The sequence below is a fragment of the Pinus tabuliformis genome, chromosome 2_1 (assembly GCF_031772625.1).
Source record: "Pinus tabuliformis cultivar Carrire ecotype Pingquan chromosome 2_1, CPIR1, whole genome shotgun sequence".
NCBI lineage: Eukaryota > Viridiplantae > Streptophyta > Pinopsida > Pinales > Pinaceae > Pinus > Pinus tabuliformis.
Genome location: NC_142299.1, coordinates 768,075,319 through 768,092,420, shown reverse-complemented (window position 1 = coordinate 768,092,420; position 17,102 = coordinate 768,075,319).

The window sequence follows — 17,102 nt, the reverse complement described above, 5'->3', positions numbered from 1 at the left end:
ATTGAAGAATAATAGAATACATCTTATTAAGAAGGCATCATGGTAAGCAAGAGCTCATGTCATATCTGAAGTAAAAGTATACATACTCGTAGCAGTCATCATAGGATAATGTAGCTCTTGGTAACCTCATTATAAGCAAGTAATCTAGTATATATATCATCATTCATCATACATTATTAGAAAGGATCATTTATAGGGTAAGGATGTTCAAGATCCTTCATAGGAATCTTCACTAGAGGGTTCATCTCTTTGAAGAAGCAAGTGTCTCACTAAGAATATGTGATGACCCCAGGAGAATGTGAATATTTAGTTTTCACTATGGTAAAAGACTGAATTTAGAAATGACATTGCAAGATTATCTCATTGATTGTTAAAGGAAAATTTCAGAGTATTTCTTTTATTTTTATAAAATGCATTTAAATGTTTAAAAGAAAAAGAATACTCATGATAGTGTTGGCAACTCTTGGGAGGGAGTTGGCAAGAAAAGTCATTTATTGGAACTGACTTTAACCACCCTCCCTAACTGAAAATTCCCAAGGGAAAAGGGAGGGGGAATGACAAAAGTCTGGGCTGTAGAGACAGGCAGACAAAAAAAGAAAAAAAAGAAAGCTGAGGACTAACTTTGGTAAGGACCAGATAGTCGAGCAGACAGTGCACCCTTGCTGAGGATAGGGATCCGGTAAGAGGAAGCTAGGGGGGAGGCTCTGGTCTCGAAAGACGAGCCTCGCGGTTGGGCGGCTAAAAACATTATGCATGAGCTTGCAGATGACCTACTGAGAACTTAAGGTGCAGCAACCAGGTAAGTAAGACTGACCCCTTACTTTTCTGTAAGTGTCACAAGTCATTTAAGTTAGACTGTAGGTACCTATGAGACAAACTAATAGGTTATTGGAAGAACTACTACTATTACGTTAGTGACACTACAGTTGCATAGTACAAGTCAATATATGCATATTTAGGAATCTGTGTCTTCGAATTGCAGACAGAGACCGAGCTTATAAGTACAGAGACTTGCTCCGGAATCTGGTAGAACGCGAACAGACCAAGCAAGTCTTGCTGTGAGGATAGAAGCACAAGACAAGTAAAGCGAATAGCAAGGCTGAAGGCGGTACTACCTACCCGAGGCGAAAAGAAATGGGAAAGAACCGGTCAGATCCAAGAAAAGACGGGTTATGCTCGAAGCCAAAAGAGAAAACCCCAATGATGATTTAATACCAAACTAATTCAGTTAAATTCGGGTTAACCTTACATTCACAACTAGAATATATACATTGCACAGAAGATAAATGGACATATAACCCTGCAGTGCTGGTCACTCTGTATACGCCCTCATCTTAGGAAATGAGATATGTGGGACGGCTGGGTATCACGGTACAGGCATTCCTATAGGGAAAACGCTGATACCCGAGACCCATCTCTAAACAAACATGCGTGCATTCTCTTAGAGAAGAGCCGATACGCGAGGACTTTTAATAAATTAACATGCAGCGAACAAGCAATATTCATAGATTAAGTATCGGCCTGTATATGTATAAAGTTTAGAAAACAAACCAAGCAGTACAGAATACTGTCACTAAGTCAATGCACAGAACAATCTGGTTATGAAACCATACTGTGTCTCTTGGTACGAGTGATATGTTAGACCTGTTCCTCACACAGCGCAGACACATGGCCGGGTAACCGAGCCGTCTGTACTGTCTATGGAACCATCATGGAAATCAAATAAACAAGTAACGAAATACATATCGAAATGCTAATTACATATATGCATCACCTGACCTTTAAATACAAGGAAACGGTATTCTGAAACCAGAGACAGTAGTATAGGTAAACTGGAATTCATTATGAAACAATAAATAAATACACTGTCAATTTGCAAGCTGTACATAAGTCGCGAGACAGAACAGTGAAAGCCGCAAGGCTGTGTCAAATGTTAACAAGAAATCATAAAGGGTCGATGCCCAAACTGTGTTCATCAGTGCCGTGGCCGAAATGCCCTCCGGCATACAAACACATTAACAATTTAAATTCCAATCTCAGTTATGCGAATACAACCCTCCATTCATGTAAAACTTTCCAGACTCAACGCTGGTAGAGCTAGGGTTTGACAAACCCATAGTCGGCACAGAACAGTCATAAAATGAGACAGAGAAAGCCTCTCGTAGCCAACTGTGATCAACACGGCGGGGTTAAAGGTGGGCTACGGATAGGCGCAAGGAAAAAAAAAAACATCTGTCAGAAGACCCAATAGAAAAACAAAATAATCTCAATCAACCGCGCACCTAAAGTCCGCAAGGGTCGCACCTGTGGTAGAGTCGCAAGCACCCAGGTTCCATAGGCGGACCCCCTTATCCGCCGCGAACTGGAGTCGAATTCCACTGCATGTAACCCATAAGACAATCATTAGTATTGGTTACATTCGACAGTTCGAAGAGCAAAGAAAAAAAAAAAAAAAAAACCCTAATGAAACAGAGCATGAAGTAGAGCAATGAACAGAGGAAGTAACCGGCGGAAAGACCACGGAGTCTTACCTCACTTTTGTAGCGAAGCTGGATGGAGCAACGTCTCGGTGCCAGTATGCTCTCTCGGCGTGGAAGGTTACAGCAGCGCCCGAATGAGACGGAATGGCGCGGCAATAGAATGACAATAACCCGAGTAGGCGGAAATGGGAACCTTATACCTTCACACTTCGGGCGGGACATCTGGAAACGTCCCTGCCGTTAGATCTTCCTCGAAGCATCTCAACCCTCGATCAAGGCGGTAAGGGTTAGGCAGAGGATTTATGGCAGCCATCTGCCCTCCACGTGATCGAGCCGGCAGAGGGAATGCCGCGTACGCCTGTCACATGGCAATGCCGGCGGCAGTCTCGGGTGGCGCAATTTGACAGCACCAAGGTTCAGCCGTAAATAACCCAAATATTAACCATAAAATGCATCGAATGTGAAATGCCATATATAACAAATCAAATATAACAGCGAGTCAACGGTTAGCAGAAAGTATAGTGCCATGACAATGATATATGCGCACCCCTTATTATTTTACATTGATAATATAATGTCTCAGCATGCGTATAATAAACCACAGGTAGCATACGACTATAAGCATATCATAAGTCAGCGGAAAAGCCTTTGTTGGTAATTGATAAGTTTTCGTCGTTTAATTATTTGCAAGCCATAAAATAACCATGCATAGAGATGGTGAGCTATTTACCAAGGGTTTGTTCTATATATAAAAAAAAATTATTGCTGAGGGTACGGGTATGTGACAAATTGGTATCAGAGCCAAGGTTCCCATACTGTGACATCTGGGAACAAGGCTAACCTGCTAAAATGGGAGGTAATCATAGTGTTGTTTTTTTTTTTTTTTTTTTTGTAGCTAAATTGTGCAAAGTAACTTACAGTGCCAATATTTCCTTGATTTTATACCAGGAAAGGAGAAAGAAGAATCACAGAAGACATTAGAAATTAACAGTAAAATGTAGAGAGCTAGCAGCGCTCTGCACAGGCCCACAGCAGAACAGGGACCTGCAACCAACTCAAGAGATAACCCAGAGCTGTGGGTACAGCTTGGAGAGGAAACACAGAGCATGAACCTGGCTATATTGGAGACAGTCCAGGACTTGAAAAATGAGATGGCCCTGTTGCGGGAGGATAATGCACGATTAACAATGGAGCAAGAGAGAATTTTGAAGAGTCTGTCAGGAAGACAGAACCCTCCGTTAGCCAATCCTAGTGCAGAACAACAGAGAATGACGTAGGAACAACAAGATCAAGTGGAACCTGAAAATTCGGAAGAAGGTGAGGATCAATCTGGCAATGCATCCGAACAACAGACCTCAAAACGTCAAAGGGTAGAACTACAAGGAGAATTTCGGAAAATCAAACCCCCACACTTCGATGGAGAGCAAGAGGAGGCGGCTGAAGCATGGTTAATTAACATGAACAAATATTTCCAGCTATATGAGTACGACCATAATTTGAAGGCACGACTGGCTATCTTTCAGTTGCAAGGAAAGGCAACCCTGTGGTGGGAGGAAGTCAAAATTGTTAAAGGAGTAAGCGAACAAACCATAACGTGGGAAAAGTTCCAGAAGTATTTTAAAGAGAGATACTTGACGGAGCGCTTTTATGATGAAAAGGCGAAGGAGTTCCATGATCTGCGACTAGGACAGCAGACCATGGATGAGTTTATTAATCGTTTTACTTCCCTGCTTCGTTATGTGCCTTACCTTAAGGAAGAAAAGGCCAAAGTGCAAAGATTTGTTAGTAGTTTACCCATGTATATGAGGGAAAGGATTGAATTTGACAGTCCTAGAACAATGGATGAAGCTATTCGCAAGGCCAGAATCTGTTATCAGCAGAACAAGCAAAAAGGAAACATTTCCAATAGGAAATGGAGTGAGAAAAAGAATAGTAAAACTGCTGGAAATAATAAAGGAGGTCGAGGAAGTGGAGTTAAAGGAAGCAGCAAAGGGCAGAACAGTAGAGCAGCACCAAGAGGTTCGTTCAGAACTAAGACAATCGGCGAAACCAGGATGGGCGAGCAATCTGCCAAGCTGGACAATGAAGGAATAACCAGACCCCCAGTGCAGTACTGGGGCTGTGGCGGACCGCATTACATCAAGAATTGTCCGCAATGGAAGGGAATTGATCAGATATCCCAGATTCATGAGTCATCAACCGTCGGCGATGTGGGACGAAGTGTGCAAAGGATAAATGCAGCCCTGGACGATCGCCAGGCGGAATACCAGCCCACCATGGTAGAATTTGAAGGTAAGATTTTAGACCTTTCAATCACTATTCTAATAGATCCAGGAGCTACTTTAAGTTATATTAGCCCAAAGATAGTTGAACAGTGTAAATTACAACCTGAAAAATTCAGGAACCCTTGGCTGGTACAACTAGCTACGGGGACTAAAAGGCGAGTAGTGGCAAAAATTAATAACTGTCCCTTAACAATAGCAGGACAGCCAGTGGTAGCAGATCTGAATATGCTCCCACTTGGCTCATATGATGTCCTAATCGGAATGGATTGGCTAGAAAAACATTGGGCAATAGTGAACTGCAAGACGAAAATCATTCGATACAAGGATGATTTTGGAAAAGAACAAGAGATGCAAGGGATTAAACGACCAGTTCAGGTCCGGCCAATCACCGCATCCCAACTAGCAAAGTGCATCAGGAAACGATGCCAGATATATTCCATTCAGGTGGGTTATGCAGAAACCAAGGATAAAACGGCCACGCTGGACAATCTTCCAGTAATAAAATAATTCGCCGATGTGTTTCCGGAAGAAATCCCTGGGTTACCTCCTAAAAGAGATACTGACTTCACCATTGAATTGCTACCGGGGGCTGCCCCAGTTTCGCGGGCACCTTACAGAATGAGTGTACCTGAGTTAACCGAATTGAAAATGCAATTACAGGAATTGCTAGACAAAAATTACATCGGCCCCAGTGTGTCTCCATGGGGAGCTCCGGTGCTGTTCATGAGGAAGAAAGACGGAACCCTCCGTATGTGTATCGATTACCGACAGCTAAACAAACTCACAATCAAAAACAAATACCCCTTACCCCGGGTCGATGAGCTTTTTGATCAAGTCAAGGGGGCAACGGTATTTTCTAAGATTGATTTGCGATCTGGTTACCATCAGATTAGAATTAAAGAGGAGGATATCACAAAAATAGCCTTCAGAACCCGGTATGGACACTACGAATTTGTAGTGCTACCTTTCAGGTTGACTAATGCACCCGCCACCTTCATGCGCTTAATGAACAGTGTGTTCCATCGATTTTTAGACAAATTTGTGCTGATATTCATCGATGATATTCTGATTTATTCTCGTTCTAAGGAGGAGCACGAGGAACACCTCCGGTTGGTTCTGCAAACTCTTCGAGAACATCAATTGTATGCTAAACTCAGCAAGTGTGATTTCTACAAAGAAGAGATTCAGTATTTAGGCCATGTAATTACAAAGAAAGGGATTGCAGTGGACCCTGAGAAAATAAAGACCATAATGGATTGTCCTATACCTAAGGATGTGGCAGATATCAGGTCCTTCATGGGACTGGCCGGCTATTATAGAAGATTCACGGAAGGTTTCTCAAGGGTAGCATATCCTATCACTTCCTTGCAGAAGAAAGGAAGGACATTCAAATGGACCCCAGAATGTCAGCAAAGCTTTGAGCGTCTCAAGCATTTACTCACCTCTACTCCCATCTTGAGTATAGCTGATCCTGATAAGGATTATGTGGTATGTACCGATGCTAGTCGAGAAGGTGTGGGCGGAGTGTTAATGCAAGAAGGAAAAGTGATCGCCTATGAGTCGAGAAAGTTGAAGGAGCATGAGCAGAAATATTTTGCCTACGACTTAGAATTGGCAGCCGTTATTCATGCACATAAAATGTGGCGGCATTATTTGCTAGGGAGGAAATTTCTGCTGTTAACAGATCATCATAGTTTGACAAACTATTTCAGTCAGCCCACCCTCAACACAAGGCAAGCCCGTTGCGCAGATTTCTTAAGTGGATTTGATTTCGATATTAAACATCTGAAAGGCAAAGAAAACTGCGTGGCAGACGCACTAAGTTGAAAGGTGCAATGTTTATACGAAGTTACGCTCAGTAAATGGGAGAATTCCTTGCACGAATAGATAAGAACGACAACAGACCAAGATGCAGAATATCAGCAAATGAAACAGCAAATACCACTTTCCAGCAAGGAAGGTCAGCAGGAGTATGAGTTAGGTGAGTATGGAATGCTGCTCTATAAAAAGAGGTTGTTTGTACCTAACGACAACAATTTTAAAAATCTGATTCTGGATGAATTTCATACCAGCCACTACGCAGGTCATCCTGTATATCAGAAGATGCTTATTGCGCTTCGAAGAGAGTAATACTGGCTTGGTATGAAAAAGCATGTGGCTGAGTATTTAGCGCGGTGTTTGGAATGTCAACAGATTAAGGCAGAACACCTACATCCAGCAGGGTTATTGCAATCCTTGCCCATTCCAGAATGGAAATGGGAAATCATATCCATGGATTTTATAACTGGACTGCCTAGAACAAGGAGGAATAATGACTCTATTATGGTAGTAGTAGACAAGTTAAGTAAAGCAACGCACTTCATACCAGTGCAGTCTACCTACAAAGCAGTACAGATTGAACACATTTTTATGCAAAACGTGTTCAAACTGGATGGGCTTCCAAAGACGATAATATCAGATCGAGATGTAAAATTTACGTTTGCCTTTTGGAGAGCATTGTTTACAGAACTGTGTACACAGCTGAATTTCAGTATAGCTTACCATCCCCAGACTGATGGACAGACAGAACGAGTAAATCAGATTGTTGAGGACATGTTAAGAGCATGTGTAATGCAAAAACTGACAGAATGGGAAGATTATTTACACTTGGTAGAGTTCGCGTACAACAACGGGTACCACACATCGATCCAAATGTCTTCATTTGAAGTTTTGTACGGACGAAAATGTCGTACGCCCTCAAGCTGGAGTGGGCCAGAAGATAAACTAAGGTTGGGGCCAGAAATGCTCAAGGAAATGGAAGACATGATAAAAAGAGTGCGGTCTAATTTAAAGGCTGCCCAAAATCGGCAAAAGAATTTTGCAGATCGGAAGCGAAGGTCCAAAGAGTATCAGGTTGGCGACCATGTTTATGTAAGAATAAAAGCCAGGAAAAGTACCCTGTAATGGAGCGGTTGCGCTAAACTCGCACCCCGCTATTTTGGACCTTTTCAGGTCTTGGCAAGAGTTGGGCCGGTAGCTTACCAGCTTGCTCTGCCAAGCCATATTAGAATTCATAATGTATTCCATGTTTCCATGCTTAAAAAATACATCTACGACCCTAAGCATGTGATCAAATGGCAAGATATATGGGTAAGGACTGAATTCGGTTGAACTATTGATACATATTTTTGAAAATAGAAATTAACTGATATTATTGATGATTGCAGGTCGAACCAGAAGGAGAGGTCCTAGTCGAACCACTAAGCATTCTCGACCGGAGAGAAGTGCAGTTGCGGAAGCGAGTTATTACCCAAGTTAAAGTGCAGTGGCAGCACTATGGGCCTGATGAGGCCACCTGGGAAGATGAAGAGCTTCTTAAGAAGGCTTATCCGGGACTGTTTGTGAACAGCAGACATCGGGACGATGTCCAATCTTAGGAGGGGGAGATGTGATGACCCCAGGAGAATGTAAATATTTAGTTTTCACTACGGTAAAAGACTGAATTTAGAAATGACATTGCAAGATTATCTCATTGATTGTTAAAGGAAAATTTCAGAGTATTTCTTTTATTTTTATAAAATGCATTTAAATGTTTAAAAGAAAAAGGATACTCATGATAGTGTTGGCAACTCTTGGGAGGGAGTTGGCAAGAAAAGTCAGTTATTGGAACTGACTTTAACCACCCTCCCTAACTGAAAATTCCCAAGGGAAAAGGGAGGGGGAATGACAAAAGTCTGGGCTGTAGAGACAGGCAGACAAAAAAAGAAAAAAAAGAAAGCTGAGGGCTAAGTCTGGTAAGGACCAGATAGTCTAGCACACAGTGCACCCTTGCTGAGGATAGGGATCCAGCAAGAGGAAGCTAGGGGGGAGGCTCTGGTCTCGAAAGACGAGCCTCGCGGTTGGGCGGCTAAAAAGATTATGCATGAGCTTGCAGATGACCTACTGAGAACTTAAGGGGCAGCAACCAGGTAAGTAAGACTGAACCCTTACTTTTCTGTAAGTGTCACAAGTCATTTAAGTTATACTGTAGGTACCTATGAGACAAACTAATAGGTTATTGGAAGAACTACTACTGTTACGTTAGTGACACTACAGTTGCATAGTACAAGTCAATATATGCATATTTAGGAATCTGTGTCTTAGAACTGCAGACAGAGACCGAGCTTATAAGTACAGAGACTTGCTCTGGAATCTGGCAGAACGCGAACAGACCAGGCAAGTCTCATTGTGAGGATAGAAGCACAAGACAAGTAAAGCGAATAGCAAGGCTAAAGGCGGTACTACCTACCCGAGGCGAAAAGAAACGGGAAAGAACTGGTCAGATCCAAGAAAAGACGGGTTATGCTCGAAGCCAAAAGAGAAAACCCCAATGATGATTTAATACCAAACTAATTCAGTTAAATTCGGGTTAACCTTGCATTCACAACTAGAATATATACATTGCACAGAAGATAAATGGACATATAACCCTGCGGTGCTGGTCACCCTGTATACGCCCTCATCTCAGGAAATGAGATATGTGGGACGACTAGGTATCATGGTACAGGCGTTCCTATAGGGAAAATGCTGATACCCGAGACCCATCTCTAAACAAACATGCGTGCATTCTCTTAAAGAAGAGCCGATATGCGAGGACTTTTAATAAATTAACATGCAACGAACAAGCAATATTCATAGATTAAGTATCGGCCTGTATATGTATAAAGTTTAGAAAGCAAACCAAGCAGTACAGAATACTGTCACTAAGTCAATGCACAGAACAACTTGGTTATGAAACCATACTGTGGCTCTTGGTACGAGCGATATGTTAGACCCGTTCCTCGCAGAGCGCAGACACATGGCCGAGTAACCGAGCGATCTGTACTGTCTATGGAACCATCATGAAAATCAACTAAACAAGTAACGGAATACATATCAAAATGCTAATTACATATATGCATCACCTAACCTTTAAATACAATGAAATGGTATTCCGAAACCAGAGACAGTAGTATAGGTAAACTGGAATTCATTATGATACAATAAATAAATACACTGTCAATTTGCAAGCTATACATAAGTCGCGAGACAGAACAGTGAAAGCTGCAAGGCTGTGTCAAATGTTAACAAGAAATCATAAAGTGTCGATGCCCAAACCGTGTTCATCAGTGCCGTGGCCAAAATGCCCTCTGGCATACAAACACATTAACAATTTATATTCCAATCTCAGTTATGCGAATACAGCCCTCCATTCATGTAAAACTTTCCAGACTCAGCGTTGGTAGCGCTAGGGTTTGACAAACCCATAGTCGGCGCAGAACAGTCATAAAATGAGACAGAGAAAGCCTTCCATAGCCACCTGCGATCAACACGGCGGGGTTCAATGTGGGCTACGGATAGGCGCAAGGAAAAAAAAAACCTTTGTCAGAAGACCCAATAGAAAAACAAAATAATCTCAATCAACCGCGCACCTAAAGTCCGCAAGGGTCACACTTGTGGTAGAGTCGCAAGCACCCAGGTTCCATAGGCAGACCCCCTTATCCGCCGTGAACCAAAGTCGAATTCCACTGCATGCAACCCATAAGACAATCGTTAGTATTGGTTACATTCGATAGTTCGAAGAGCAAAGAAAAAAAAAAAAAAAAACCCGAATGAAACAGAGCATGAAGCAGAGCAATGAATAGAGGAAGTAACCAGCGGAAAGACCACGGAGTCTTACCTCACTTTTGTAGCAGAGCTGGATAGAGCAACGTCTCGGCGCCAGTATGCTCTCTCGGCACGGAAGGTTACAGCAGCACCCGAATGAGACGGAATGGCGGGGCAATAGAATGACAATAACCCGAGTAGGCGGAAATGGGAACCTTATACCTTCACACTTCGGGGAGGACATCTGGAAACGTCCCTGCCGTTAGATCTTCCTCGAAGCATCTCAACCCTCGATCAAGGCGGTAAGGGTTAGGCAGAGGATTTATGGCAGCCATCTGCCCTCCACGTGATCGAGTCGGCGGAGGGAATGTCGCGTATGCCTATCACATGGCAATGTCGGTGGCAGTCTTGAGTGGCGCAACTTGACAGCACCAAGGTTCAGCCGTAAATAACCCAAATATTAACCATAAAATGCATCGAATGTGAAATGCCATATATAACAAATCAAATATAACAACGAGTCAACGGTTAGCAGAAAGTATAGTGCCATGATAATGATATATGCGCACCCCTTATTATTTTACTTTGATAATATAATGTCTCAGCATACGTATAATAAACCACAGGTAGCATACGACTATAAGCATGTCATAAGTCAGCGGAAAATCCTTTGTTGGTAATTGATAAGTTTTCGTCGTTTAATTATTTGCAAGCCATAAAATAACCATGCATAGAGATGGTGAGCTATTTTCCAAGGGTTTGTTCTATATATAAAAAAAAATTATTGCTGAGGGTACGGGTATGTGACAAATTGGTATCAGAGCCAAGGTTCCCATACTGTGACCTCTGGGAACGACGCTAACCTGCTAGAATGGGAGGTAATCATAGTGTTGTTTTTTTTTTTTTTGTAGCTAAATTGCGCAAAGTAACTTACAGTGCCAATATTTCCTTGATTTTATACCAGGAAAGGAGAAAGAAGAATCACAGAAGACATTAGAAATTAACAGTAAAATGCAGAGAGCTAGCAACGCTCCGCACAGGCCCATAGCAGAACAGGGACCTGCAACCAACCCAAGAGATAACCCAGAGCTGTGGGTACAGCTTGGAGAGGAAACACGGAGCACGAACCTGGCTATATTGGAGACAGTCCAGGACTTGAAAAATGAGATGGCCCGGTTGCGGGAGGATAATGCACGATTAACAATGGAGCAAGAGAGAATTTTGAAGAGTCTGTCAGGAAGACAGAACCTTCCGTTAGCCAATCCTAGTGCGGAACAGCAGAGAATGACGGAGGAACAACACGATCAAGTGGAACCTGAAAATTCGGAAGAAGGTGAGGATCAATCTGGCAATGCATCCGAACAACAGACCTCAAAACGTCAAAGGGTAGAACTACAAGGAGAATTTTGGAAAATCAAACCCCCACACTTCGATGGAGAGCAAGAGGAGGCGGCTGAAGCATGGTTAATTAACATGAACAAATATTTCAAGCTATATGAGTACGACCATAATTTGAAGGCACGACTGGCTATCTTTCAGTTGCAAGGAAAGGCAACCCTGTGGTGGGAGGAAGTCAAAATTGTTAAAGGAGTAAGCGAACGAACCATAACATGGGAAAAGTTCCAAAAGTATTTTAAAGAGAGATACTTGACGAAGTGCTTTTATGATTAAAAGGCGAAGGAGTTCCATGATCTGCGACTAGGAGAGCAGACCATGGATGAGTTTATTAATCGTTTTACTTCCCTGCTTCGTTATGTGCCTTACCTTAAGGAAGAAAAGGCCAAAGTGTAAAGATTTGTTAGTAGTTTACCCATGTATATGAGGGAAAGGATTGAATTTGACAGTCCTAGAACAATGGATGAAGCTATTCGCAAGGCCAGAATCTGTTATCAGCAGAACAAGCAGAAAGGAGACATTTCCAATTGGAAATGGAGTGAGAAAAAGAATAGTAAAACTCTTGGAAACAGTAAAGGAGGTCGAGGAAGTGGAGTTAAAGGAAGCAGCAAAGGGCAGAATAGTAGAGCAGCACCAAGAGGTTTGTTTAGAACTAAGACAATCGGCGAAACCAGGATGGGCGAGCAATCTGCCAAGCTGGACAATGAAGGAATAACCAGACCCCCAGTGCAGTGCTGGGGCTGTGGCGGACTGCATTACATCAAGAACTGTCCGCAACGGAAGGGAACTGATCAGATATCCCAGATTCATGAGGCATCAACCGTCGGCGATGTGGGACGAAGTGTGCCAAGGATAAATGCAACCCTGGACGATCGCCAGGCAGAATACCAGCCCACCATGGTAGAATTTGAAGGTAAGATTTTAGACCTTTCAATCACTGTTCTAATAGATCCAGGAGCTACTTTAAGTTATATTAGCCCAAAGATAGTTGAACAGTGTAAATTACAACCTGAAAAATTCAGGAACCCTTGGCTGGTACAACTAGCTACGGGGGCTAAAAGGCGTGTAGTGGCAAAAATTAATAATTGTCCCTTAACAATAGCAGGACAGCCAGTGGTAGCAGATCTGAATATGCTCCCACTTGGCTCATATGATGTCCTAATCAGAATGGATTGGCTAGAAAAACATTGGGCAATAGTGAACTGCAAGACGAAAATCATTCGATACAAGGATGATTTTGGAAAAGAACAAGAGATGCAAGGGATTAAACGACCAGTTCAGGTCCGGCCAATCATCGCATCCCAACTAGCAAAGTGCATCAGGAAACGATGCCAGATATATGCCATTCAGGTGGGTTATGTAGAAACCAAGGATAAAATGGCCACGCTGGACAATCTTCTGGTAATAAAAGAATTCGCGGATGTGTTTCCGGAAGAAATCCCTGGGTTACCTCCTAAAAGAGATATTGACTTCACCATTGAATTGCTACCGGGGGCTGCCCCAGTTTCGCGGGCACCTTACAGAATGAGTGTACCTGAGTTAACCGAATTGAAAATGCAATTACAGGAATTGCTAGACAAAAATTACATACACCCCAGTGTGTCTCCATGGGGAGCTCCGGTGCTGTTCGTTAGGAAGAAAGACGGAACCCTCCGTATGTGTATCGATTACCGACAGCTAAACAAACTCACAATCAAAAACAAATATGCCTTACCCCGGGTCGATGAGCTTTTTGATCAAGTCAAGGGGCAACGGTATTTTCTAAGATTGATTTGCGATCTGGTTACCATCAGATCAGAATTAAAGAGGAGGATATCGCAAAAACAGCCTTCAGAACCCGGTATGGACACTACGAATTTGTAGTGCTACCTTTCGGGTTGACTAATGCACCCGCCACCTTCATGTGCTTAATGAACAGTGTGTTCCATCGATTTTTAGACAAATTTGTTCTGATATTCATCGATGATATTCTGATTTATTCTCGTTCTAATGAGGAGCACGAGGAACACCTCCGGTTGGTTCTGCAAACTCTTCGAGAACATCAATTGTATGCTAAACTCAGCAAGTGTGACTTCTACAAAGAAGAGATTCAGTATTTAGGCCATGTAATTACAAAGAAAGGGATTGCAGTGGACCCTAAGAAAATAAAGACCATAATGGATTGTCCTGTACGTAAGGATGTGGCGGATATCAGGTCCTTCATGGGACTAGCCGGCTATTATAGAAGATTCGTGGAAGGCTTCTCAAGGGTAGCACATCCTATCACTTCCTTGTAGAAGAAAGGAAGGACATTCAAATGGACCCCAGAATGTCAGCAAAGCTTTGAGCGACTCAAGCATTTACTCACCTCTGCTCCCATCTTGAGTATAGCTGATCCTGATAAGGATTATGTGGTATGTACTGATGCTAGTCGAGAAGGCGTGGGCGGAGTGTTAATGCAAGAAGGAAAAGTGATTGCCTATGAGTCGAGAAAGTTGAAGGAGCATGAGCAGAAATATTCTGCCTACGACTTAGAATTGGCAGTCGTCATTCATGCACTTAAAATGTGGCGGCATTATTTGCTAGGAAGGAAATTTTTGCTATTAACAGATCATCATAGTTTGACAAACTATTTCAGTCAGCCCACCCTGAACGCAAGGCAAGCCCATTGGGCAGATTTCTTAAGTGGATTTGATTTCGATATTAAACATCTGAAAGGCAAAGAAAACCGCGTGGCTGATGCACTGAGTCGAAAGGTGCAATGTTTATACGAAGTTACGCTCAGTAAATGGGAGAATTCCTTGCATGAAAAGATAAGAACGACAGCAGACCAAGATGCAGAATATCAGCAAATACCACTTTCCAGCAAGGAAGATCAGCAGGAGTATGAGTTAGGTGAGTATGGAATGCTGCTCTATAAAAAGAGGTTGTTTGTACCTAATGACAACAATCTTAAAAATCTGATTCTGGATGAATTTCATACCAGCCACTACGCAGGTCATTCTAGATATCAGAAGATGCTTACTGCGCTTCGAAGAGAGTATTATTGGCCTGGTATGAAAAAGCATGTGGCTGAGTATTTAGCGCAGTGTTTGGAATGTCAGCAGATTAAGGCAAAACACCTACATCCAGCAGGGTTATTGCAACCCTTGCCCATTCCAGAATGGAAATGGGAAATCATATCCATGGATTTTATAACTGGACTGCCTAGAACAAGGAGGAATAATGACTCTGTTATGGTAGTAGTAGAAAAGTTAAGTAAAGCAGCGCACTTCATACCAGTGCAGTCTACCTACAAAGCAGTACAGATTGCACACATTTTAATGCAAAACGTGTTCAAACTGCATGGGCTTCGAAAGATGATAATATCAGATCGAGATGTAAAATTTACATCCGCCTTTTGGAGATCATTGTTTACAGAACTGGGTACACAGCTGAATTTCAGTACAACTTACCATCCCCAGACTGATGGACAGACAGAACGAGTAAATCAGATTGTTGAGGACATGTTAAGAGCATGTGTAATGCAAAAACCGACACAATGGGAAGATTATTTACACTTGGTAGAGCTCGCGTACAACAACGGATACCACACATCGATCCAAATGTCTCCATTTGAAGTTTTGTACGGACGGAAATGTCGTACGCCCTCAAGCTGGAGTGGGCCAGAAGATAAACTAAGTTTGTGGCCAGAAATGCTCAAGGAAATGGAAGACATGATAAAAAGAGTGCGGTCTAATTTAAAGGCTGCCCAGAATCGGCAAAAGAATTTTGCAGATCGGAAGTGAAGGTCCAAAGAGTATCAGGTTGGCGACCATGTTTATGTAAGAATACAAGCCAGGAAAAGTACCCTGCAATGGAGCGGTTGCGCTAAACTCGCACCCCGCTATTTTGGACCTTTTCAGGTCCTGGCAAGAGTTGGGCCGGTAGCTTACCAGCTTGCTCTGCCAAGCCATATTAGAATTCATAATGTATTCCATGTTTCTGTGCTTAAAAAATACATTTACGACCCTAAGCATGTGATCAAATGGCAAGATATACGGGTAAGGACTGAATTCGGTTGAACTATTGATACATATTTTTGAAAATAGAAATTAACTGATATTATTGATGATTGCAGGGCAAACAGGAAGGAGAGGTCCTGGTCGAACCGCTGAGCATTCTCGACCGGAGAGAAGTGCAGTTGCAGAAGCGAGTTATTACCCAAGTTAAAGTGCAGTGGCAGCATTATGGGCCTGATGAGGCCACCTGGGAAGATGAAGAGCTTCTTAAGAAGGCTTATCCAGGACTGTTTGTGAACAATAGACATCGGGACGATGTCCAATCTTAGGAGGGGGAGATGTGATGACCCCAGGAGAATGTAAATATTTAGTTTTCACTACGGTAAAAGACTGAATTTAGAAATGACATTGCAAGATTATCTCATTGATTGTTAAAGGAAAATTTCAGAGTATTTCTTTTATTTTTATAAAATGCATTTAAATGTTTAAAAGAAAAAGAATACTCATGATAGTGTTGGCAACTCTTGGGAGGGAGTTGGCAAGAAAAGTCAGTTATTGGAACTGACTTTAACCACCCTCCCTAACTGAAAATTCCCAAGGGAAAAGGGAGGGGGAATGACAAAAGTCTGGGCTGTAGAGACAGGCAGACAAAAAAGAAAAAAAAGAAAGCTGAGGACTAAGTCTGGTAAGGACCAAATAGTCGAGCACACAGTGCACCCTTGCTGAGGATAGGGATCCGGCAAGAGGAAGCTGGGGGGAGGCTCTGGTCTCGAAAGACGAGCCTCGCGGTTGGGTGGGTTAAATGATTATGCATGAGCTTGCAGATATCCTACTTAGAACTTAAGGGGTAGCAACCAGGTAAGTAAGTCTGAACCCTTACTTTTCTGTAAGTGTCACAAGTCATTTAAGTTAGACTGTAGGTACCTATGAGACAAACTAATAGGTTATTGGAAGAACTACTACTGTTGCGTTAGTGACACTACAGTTGCATAGTACAAGTCAATATATGCATATTTAGGAATCTGTGTCTTAGAACTGCAGACAGAGACCGAGCTTATAAGTGCAGAGACTTGCTCCGGAATCTAGCAGAATGCAAACAGACCAGGCAAGTCTCGCTGTGAGGATAGAAGCACAAGACAGGTAAAGCGAATAGCAAGGCTGAAGGTGGTACTACCTACCCGAGGTGAAAAGAAACGGGAAAGAACCGGTCAGATCCAAGAAAAGATGGGTTATGCTCGAAGCCAAAAGAGAAAACCCCAATGATGATTTAATACCAAACTAATTCAGTTAAATTCGGGTTAACCTTGCATTCACAACTAGAATATATACATAGCACAGAAGATAAATGGACATATAAC